The sequence below is a fragment of the Arvicola amphibius genome, chromosome 17 (assembly GCF_903992535.2).
Source record: "Arvicola amphibius chromosome 17, mArvAmp1.2, whole genome shotgun sequence".
Lineage (NCBI taxonomy): Eukaryota > Metazoa > Chordata > Mammalia > Rodentia > Cricetidae > Arvicola > Arvicola amphibius.
The window spans coordinates 25,927,252-25,937,046 of record NC_052063.2 but is presented as its reverse complement, the minus strand read 5'-3'; the positions used below and the strand labels follow the sequence as shown (position 1 = coordinate 25,937,046).

Below are 9,795 nucleotides of genomic sequence, written 5' to 3'. Positions count from 1 at the left end.
CGCTCCTTGCTCTCTCTGGGGACTGATGGTACCCTTAGGCGTGAATTAGTAAGTGACGAGAGCTCAAATGGAGTGCATGATTAATTTCACTTTGATTGGATGTGTTCATATTTGAAAATGATCCCCAGATATGGCATGTTCTGAATTGGCATCAAAGGGCAGAAACCAGATTTCCAGAGAGTGTTGTGAGGGCAACAGGGGAACCAAAAACAAAGCTGTTTTCTGTAATGCAGCAATTATACACAAATGGTTGCCACATGCATATGGAGACCTTCGAACTCTCCATTATAGATTATTTGCTCTAATTTTGAACCTAAACTGATCTGTGTTTGTGATATTTATTATAGTTTTGGATCATGATTCAGTTTAGAACATATTACAGCATGGGAACTGTGTTCCTCACTGGAATGTTGGCAGCAGTCAACAGTGGTAGCTGCCAGACTCAGAGAAATGGAAAAAATGAAAACATCTCTAAGAACTGCAATTTCTGATCAGTAGTCATCATTTTACACTGGGGTAAATTTTTTCTAGCCTTTTCCTCACCTCCAACCTATGCATTTATAATCAAGCAGTTCTTGAAGTCTAAATTCAGGTAGATGAGATACTCAGAGGGCAAAAGCCCCAGCCCCAAGGCCTGATGCTCAATCCCCAGTGCCATAGGGTGGAACAACAACAACAACAACAACAACAAAATCCCCTGTAGTAATCCTCTGATCTTCATATGTGTACAGTGGGCATACTTGTACATGCAAGTATATGAATGTATAGAACTGAGATAAAATCGTTAAGTGTCTGGTTTCCTAGGTTTACATGAATACCCGGAAACCACCATTTTAGTAGTTGTCAAAATGTTGTCATATACATTTGAGAACTTTGAACAATACAGAAAACGTATTTTTTTTTCTGGAATCTTCCTGCCAATGGTGTTTGTGATGAGATTCTTATGTCCCACCACATCTTATAATCAAGCACAGGACAGAAATACTAAATTTTAAATGGTGTCCATTCTGAGGTCGTTTTAAGACTTTGCTGTTTATGATAGATATCTTCATCTATTTAGAAGACTTGGTTAATTAAAATGATTCCTACATGCAGCAGACTGGCACAATTTTGTGTCATGAAACACCGTACATAAGTGCCACACCAGGACTCGCAACATCATTGGCATGACAACATCCAAGGTATGGTGATTCAGCATGAAATCTAAGCAACCAGGGCTGGGCATACTGCCTTCAGGATCCTGGTTTTAACTCCTAAAAACTTTAAAACATAGTAGTGAAAACAGTTCATAAATATTCACCAACACAGAACACAGCACAAAATGAATTCAAAGGAGGAAGCAATTGCCCATCTAGTCCTGAGGGTGGGGTAACGTTGAGGAAAACAAATCGGCACATTTTGCTCCCAGCGTGTGTCTGTGAAGGGAGGACAAGCCGAGGGAAATGGCTGGGCTTATTTATGAGATGGCTTAAAGGACACATTACACGGAAGATAAACGAGAGAAATTGCATGGTCATGTTTCCCCATGCACAATCAAATGTTCTGTACCATTGATGTATCCCATAAAATCAAGAGATGTCACATAGATTGTACAAATAGCTGAATTAAAGCAGTGTGCTTGGAAGGCGTCCAGGAGAGAGGGTGGGAAGTAATTTATCACATTGTTCGAACTCTGAAATTCCAGCTACCAGGGGAAACAAGCAATTGGGAAGAGATATGCAAGGAAAAACAAAACAGTGAGAGGGAATCATAAAGGAAAATAACTTTAAACCAGAAAGATTTGCACCTTCGCTCATGGGGACTCTCTGCTGCTCACTGTACTCAGTACCTGGTGAATGCTGAAGACTTAGAAGTCTGAGTCTCTGAAAAGCTGAAATGAAAACTTTCATTTGTAAATGAAACTCATTTGACTGCAAAGAGTAGCCAAGGGGTATTTGCTAAATGCTTGCATATTGAGGTAAGTTCTCAAGACTCTTACCCGATCTGTAAAACAATAGGTGCCGGAATCTCATATGGTATCAACAGTTTTGCACCTCAATAAAATTCATACACAAATTATAAATAAATAAAATTTATTATTATGTCATGTTCTTTCGCTTTCTAGTCAATATAGATTTTTTCTTTTGGTTGTCCACTCATCTGTCATCATATGACCTCATATTGACTGGCTCTACTCAACCTATTGGCCACTTGCTGTTGCTTTTCACAATTAAAATAGCTTCAAGTTCTCTCTGATTACCACAAGTTTCTGCAGATATGGCCTCCCTGGTTTTCATTCCATTTTGTATCATCCTTTCTGTGAATAAAGATTTACTAGATATTTAGTGTTACCTGGCATTGTTAGAGATAGTGTGCACTCAACGACAGAGAAAACGCCCAACCTTTTGGATTTTATCAACTAATGTGGTAATGAATAAGAATCAAAAAACTGAAACAGGAAATTCTTCCACTTTATGCTTCATCCTCCTGCTGGTACAACAAGAAGAGACTTCTCTACAACTGCCTACAGTGCCATACCCAGGCTGCCTTGGACTTCAGTTTCGGGATAGGAGGATAAAGGAAAGCAAAAACAGAAGGATGCTCACCACACCCGTACTTTAGCTCCCAAGTCGACCTAGGAACACATATCTGCCAGAGACCTCAGGTCATGACTCCAGGCATGCTGACCAGGAGTTTTTAATTTTATTCAGAAGGTCAAAGTGCACACTTTTACTGAGATTAATGATGACAACATTTTTAAACACCAATAGCAGATGTCTGAAAAAGTCCCTCTGACTGGTGCCCAGACATTCCTTATTTATTTTTTTTTTTGCGGGGGGGGGATATCCATGCCTACATCCCTGTAAAATTGATTCTTGAAACCAAGACACAGAATGGAAATGGAAAACCTAAAAACTGATCAACAGTCCTTGGAGTTCTCACCTAGAGAAATTAAGAGTTGAGAGCATCCATGGCCTCTCTGCTCATTGAGAAGCAGATTCACCTTTTATTCCCTACCTGCCATGCTTTGAGGCTCATGATCTTTGTCAGATAAGACTATCTTGATAGGAAAAACCAAACATGAGGACACCCCAACCCAGTTTAAGCTAAAATCTAAATTATATCCTTTTTATTGTTTTTTTCTCATTTTTTTATTAAAGATTTCCATCTCCTCCACTCCTCCTCCCCCTTCCCTCCCCTCCCTTCTACCCATACCCCCACTCCACCCCTCTCCAAAGACAAAGAGCCATCAGGGTTCCCTTCACTATGTTAAGTCCAAGGTCCTCCCAGCTCCCCCTAAGTCCAGGAAGGTGAGCAACCAAACTGACAAGGCTCACAGTGAGCCCGTCCATGCTGTAGAGTTCATGTTCATTGCCATTGTCCTTGGTTTCTCAGTCCTCCTCCGCCGTCAGCCACATTCAGAGAGTCCAGTTTGGTCCCCTGTTCCATCAGTCCCATTCCGACTGGACTTGGTGGTCTCCCGTTAGATCTGTCCCACCGTCTCAATGGGTAAAAGCACTCCTCGCGGTCCTGGCTTCCTTGCTCATGATCTCCCTCCTTTTGCTCCTCATCAGGACCTTGAGAGCTCAGTCCGGTGCTCCTATGTGGGGCTCTGTCATTTTCTCCATCCAATGCCAGGTGAAGGTTCTATGGTGATATGCAAGATATTCATGAGTATGGCAATAGGATCTGGACATTTCTGGCACCCTCTCCTCAGCTGCCCAAGGAACTAGCTGGGGGCGTCTTCCTTGACACCTGGGAACCCCTCTAGAGTCAAGTCTCTGCCAACCCTAGAATGGCTCCCTTAACTAAGATATATAATTCCTTGTTCCCATATCCACCCTTCCTATATCCCAACCATCCTATTTCCCCAAGCTCTTCCCATTCTCCACTTCACACTTTTCTCTCCCCATCCCCCCATTCCCCCATCCCACCCCACCCCCATGTTCCCATTTTTTTGTCCGGCAATCTTGTCTACTTCCAATATCCAGGAGGATAACTATATGTTTTTCTTTGGGTTCACCTTCTTATATAGCTTCTCTAGGATATTTTACGAATTATAGGCTCGATGTCCTTTATTTATGGCTAGAAACCAATTATGAGTACATCCCATGTTCATCTTTTTGGGCCTGGGTTACCTCACACAGGATGGTGTTTTCTATTTCCATCCATTTATGCATTGTCGAGTATTTGTATTTCTATGCCATAATGAAGGAGCATGTTATTATAATCCTGGACATTTACTATTAAAACTACATTTCAGGCTGGGGTCTGGTCCAGTGGTACAGTCTTTGCCTAGTGTGAGTGAGACTCCTGATTCCCATGTACAGTATTGAAAAAGATCCATTGCTTTTCAGTAATAGTTCTATATTCACCCCTCTATCGTATTCTAGTGCATTGTTGAATAAAGTTCCAAAACTTCAATATTATTTTACACATTTAATTAAAATTGAAAACATAAAACAAGTTCCCTCATTTTCTCAAAACACTTCAAAAATATTTTTTTTTGAAAATTTCTAGTTTCTAATACATTTGTTTCTTAATATTTCATTGGTATAGCCTTCTTAATATTTGTGGAATTGTCCAGCAATAGTGTATGTCTTTCTAGCCACTCCTCTGTATCAATGCTATTAAGGAGTACTTTAAAGACAAGCCAAAATAAGTCATGATAAACCCATAGCTCCTAAAACTTGAAATATGGTCACTATTACAGAAAAGTGAATCTTTAAACTGTATTTATTATTCAGACACTTAAAAATAATATGTCGGAAGTCTGCCATAATAGAAAGGTCCTACCCTAAGAGCCACTAATAATGGAAATGTTGTACTTCAGTTCTGTATTTCTGGCAATTCTGATAGGATGGCTCAGGAGCTAGATTGCTAACACATAAGCCCGAATTTCCTAATGTTTTAACATTACAAAGCTTATCTCTTGCTCATTAAACATCTTTAAGGTGGGTTGATGGTAACTTTATTTTCCACCAACCTTCCAAATAGCAGGTGAATGGGAATTCTAATATCTTCCAGTTAATTACGCCATGTGGAACGAAAGACAACCTTGGAATAGAAAGGTTATGGAAACTAAAACATGACTCTAACTTTTTCTAAAATCCCATTGGTTGGGACAAATCACTTGTATCTACCAGAAAACCAAAAAGCCAAGGTATATAGAATGAGCAATATCATTAGTGACTGGTAATTATCTCTGTCTGTAATATTTTCTGAATGATACTAAATGTTGGGTTAAGGAACATATGAGTTCAGAGTCAATAGAAGAGCATGCCACAGACATTAGATTAAAAAAAAAAAAACCTATGTCTGGAAATACTGGTAAGAGTAAAACCTGAGCATATGTAGTAGATTCAAATAAGGAGTGTAAATAAATTTGAATAGCACACTACTGATTGGTTTGAACTTCAGGCAGCAAATCTTCAGACATTTTTTAAAAGTTCTATGAAAATAAATACAGTATTGGAAAACGGGAGACAGTTTTGGATTGCCAAGAAACAGTACTGAAACGCAATATGGCTGAGACTTCGGAGAAATGTTTGGTAAGGACAAGAAATGTATGTATTGAGGTGAATACAATAGCAATATTGTCACCTCTTGGCCCTCACAATGTCCCAGGGGCAGTATCTGGCATGTCACATGAACTACTTTGAAGCATATGAGATCTTCCTCAGCTTCTCCTCAGTTTAGAGATGAGGAATCTAACTGATTAACAGAGCTATTAATGAATTTGTCAAATAACAATATCTGTAGTCTGCTGTTATTATCTGTTCTCAGTAAAAATGCATTGTCAGATTGCAAATAATGGATGACTGACTAAGTTGGCACTCACGAGTGACTTTCTGTTCTGAGTCATCATTGATTTAGCAGAGTGAAATAAATAGTCTGAGGGTCTATATCTTCTCAGTGTCTAGCATTTGATTCGACTCATCAAGTGTTGTGCCTGCTGAGAAAAGCAAAGGCTTTGATTGGATCTATGAGACTATGGAAAATTCCAGAAATGTCAGTGTCAGGAATAAAATAGTCCAAAAGCTCTTCTAGGATTTGTAAACATCTGTCCTTTCAATCATTTTTTTTCACCAAAAAGTCAATACTTGGATGAAAAAATTTTAACAGAGATAGAGAGGACTCCTAAATTTAGAGGTAACTCTCTTTTGTTTCTTAAATCTGATTATTTCTTATAGAAAATTTAATGCTCTGTGTCTCTTTCCTACTTTAAAAGTGCACTTATAATTTCATTTCTGGAGCTTCATACACAGTTTTAACACATGATTGTCTTGTTTAGTGATTGCATGGTTCTCATAGAGTGCTATGCTTATAAATTCAAACAAGTATAATTTCCTTTTTGATAAAAATGTTAAAAATCCTAGCTTTTAACTATTTTAAATCATATATATGTATCAAAGTTAACTTCATTCACCCCACTATCTAATATAAGAGCAAAATTCTTTCCTCTTGGCTAGTTTTACTTTCTACACCATGGCATGTCTCATACTTCACAAAAAAATGGAATCAGATTGTGACAGTATTTTTACATGTATTTAATTATCTTAACTGGTTTAAATTGATTGTTCTTTTCAGTGATGTCAATAAAATTTTTGATGGGACAAGAAATTGATGCATGTGGAAAGTCTATTGGAAATTATTTGACAATGCATGAGTTTAGGTAATTTCTGGTTATCAATTCTATATTGCCATTAATAGTTAGAGATAAGAATATTCCAATGTATGAAACTATATAAATTCAGCTGGGCTAAGGAACTACAAAATTTCCCCTTTGTAATACTGCTAACTTTTATGAAAACATTTATTTTTCTAAAAAACAAAAATCTTGTAGCCAAATAAAAAATTAGATACTGAAAATACCTGGGCCATCAGAAAAAAATTTTGCTCAAAAAAATCAGCATAGACTCAGAAAAAAATAGGGTCACTTTGAAGTGCAATCTCAGTGTTGCACTGATTATTTGAAAGTTGGCATATACTTTGTGAGAAAAAAGTGACAACTGTAGAAAATAAAATAATGCAGCAACAGCTTGAGAGCGCCATGCATCATCATTGACTTCTCGTGTCACATTTCTCAGGTTGTCTCATGCTCATGGTTCTACCACGTATCATGTTGCTTTGGACAGGGGCCTAGACATTGAAGTCTATTTTAAAGTGTTATACTAGTTGATTAAAATGTGGTCACATTAAAATAATTTATTTACTTCTCAGGGAAATCATAAGTATAAGCACTTGTATTCACAGCGCAGTTGAGTCAACGATTAAAGAAAAGTATATGTAAGGATATATAACTGCTGCTCCCAAAGAGATTCTTCCTGTTTTTTGGATTATCAGCTTTATTTCTGCATCTGTCAAGTGTGTATGGAAAGAAAGATATATGGACACACATATTCCCAGGAGAGGTTTTAAATCATAACAGGCAAGGTTTCTAATATCAGCTTTCATGAACTATTGTCTTTTAATCAAAACTCTTGAAACACTTTTATTAAAGTTGCCATTTTTGCACATTAAGGTTAAGAAAATATTTGTATTTTATTGAGTACAATTGTGGAGACAAATGTAGGAGACTGGAAGAAATGAAGGCTCTGTGTGTGCTTGTGTGTGTGTGAATGTGTGTGTGTGTACATGCATGAGTGTAATACTTACAGTTTATGAGGGGGAGAAATCATGTAAGATGATTTCCTTGAGAAATAAATGAAGGATTTTAATATGTCATAATCATTAAGATATAATTCAAATACAAACTAGTTACTCTCTGTAAGCATACCATTCAAAGATGCTGGCATATCTATATAGACCCTCAACACAATAAGATACAGGTTTTTATGTCTAGTATACCAAAAGCTTTCTCAAGTACCTTATGTTCCTAGCCAATACCATGGCAAAGGAGTTTTCCTTTTATTGGTAAGTACTTTTCTATTGTGTGTATTACACACTGCATTTATCTATCCACTTCCATGGCATGACTTGATAGTCTGAAATGAGAGTTGTCATGAACAAAATTGCTGTGACTTACTGAGTAGAGGATTTTGTGTGAATATTTGTTTTCAATATTCTTGGACCCATCAATATATTGTAGGAAAATTTCCAGCTCTTTTCTACATGTTTGACTTTATTAGACACCGCCAACTTTTTTTCCCAAGGTACATTTGCCGTTTTGCATTTACAATACACCTGAGGTTTCTTGCTGTTCAATAGTTTCGTTGGTGCTCCGTGTTGTGTTGTTAGATGTCTGTTTGGGTAATTGTTTTGTTATGCTGGTGTACTTGCAGGTTTGACTAACTCCTAGCTTTCCACATTATTTCTTTTTTTTTATTATTTGACAGTTGGTATTTTATTCAGATAGCAGTCTCATTACATGTGGTCCAAGAATATTCAAAGAACTCAAATAAAGTCAGATGTGAAGGTCAGTCTTCACACATCATAGCCAACGATGCCACGTTTGCCTATGATCTCTCCGACATAAAACCACATCCACACCTCAGTGGCCACCAAACCATTCAGCACAGCTTCCTTAACTGTAAGATGTTTGAAGCTACCAGTTTTAGCACTTTGAATTATTTTTTTCGCACTCTGAATAGCTGCAGGGAGTTCAGCAGGGGTTGAGGGAGCCAGCTCAACCTTGGCGTATTGCCAAAATGTGGCCAATCGAGGCTTTGAGTAAGTCACAGCAGCGGATATCAGCCCCAGGGCCTTCTCCGCGAAGTTACGGACGAACTAGGCCATGGTTTAGGGTGGAAGGCTCCACATTATTTCTGTGGTAACAAATGGCATGGATCATCTTTCTATAATTTACTGACAGTAGAATATGCTTGCCCACACCTATTTGAGGTGTTTTCACTGGTATGAGAGTTATGACAAATCCCTTATGAAAAACACCTCATTTACAAATTTTTTTCTATGCTTCACTAAAACTCTTTTCAAAAGAAAAAGAAACAAACAAATAAATAACCCCACAACTATGTATTCCAGTTTTGTTCTAAACCTGCAGTAAATTAGTAAACTATGCTATTTGTGTTCACACAGACGTATCTTAGAATAAAGTAGATCATTTTGTTCTAAATTAGTCAAATTATAGAGATTTAAAAATACCTTCTGACGTAGACAGTCAGATGATTTTCAATAAAATTATCAAAGTAATTTTGTGGTAAAAGAATAGTTTTCTTACTATACTGAGTGAGATAACACAGACACAAAAAGATGAATATGGTATGCACTTACACAATAGTGGATTCTAGCCATAAGCAAAGGACATTGAGCCTATAGTTTGTGATCCTAGAGAAGCTAAATAATAAGGTAAACCCAAAGAAAAATATATATAGATCTTCCTAGAAATTGGAAGCAGACAAGATTTCCAGGCAAAAGTTGGGAGCATGGGGGTGGGGGTGGGGTGGGAGGAAGGGGAGAGTATGAGAGAGAAGGGATAAGGGGAGGATTGGGGAGAGCTTGGGAGAATGGGATGGTTGAGATGGAGGAAGGGCAGATATAGGAGCAGGGAAAGAAGATACCTTAATTAAGGGAGCCATTTAGGGTAGTCAAGAGACTTGGCTCTAGAGGGGTTCCCAGGTATCCAACAGGATGTCCCCAGCTAGGTCCTTGGGCAGCAGAGGAGAGGGTGCCTGACTGGCCTTATCCCATAACCACACTGATGAATATCTTGAATATCACTATAGAGCCCTTGTCCGGCGATAGATGGAGATAGAGACAGAGACCCACATTGGAGCACTGAACTGATTTCCCAAGGTCCAGTTGAGGAGCAGAAAGAAAGAGGGAGAAGATGAGCAAGGAAGTCAGAACTGTGAG

The 9,795-nt window shown here is 38.1% G+C and overlaps 1 pseudogene; it reads right to left on the bottom strand.

The window, feature by feature from the left end:
• Window positions 1–8,339: 8,339 nt before the first annotated feature.
• On the bottom strand, window positions 8,340–8,718 carry LOC119803705 (annotated as a pseudogene).
• Between the last annotated feature and the right edge of the window lie 1,077 nt (window positions 8,719–9,795).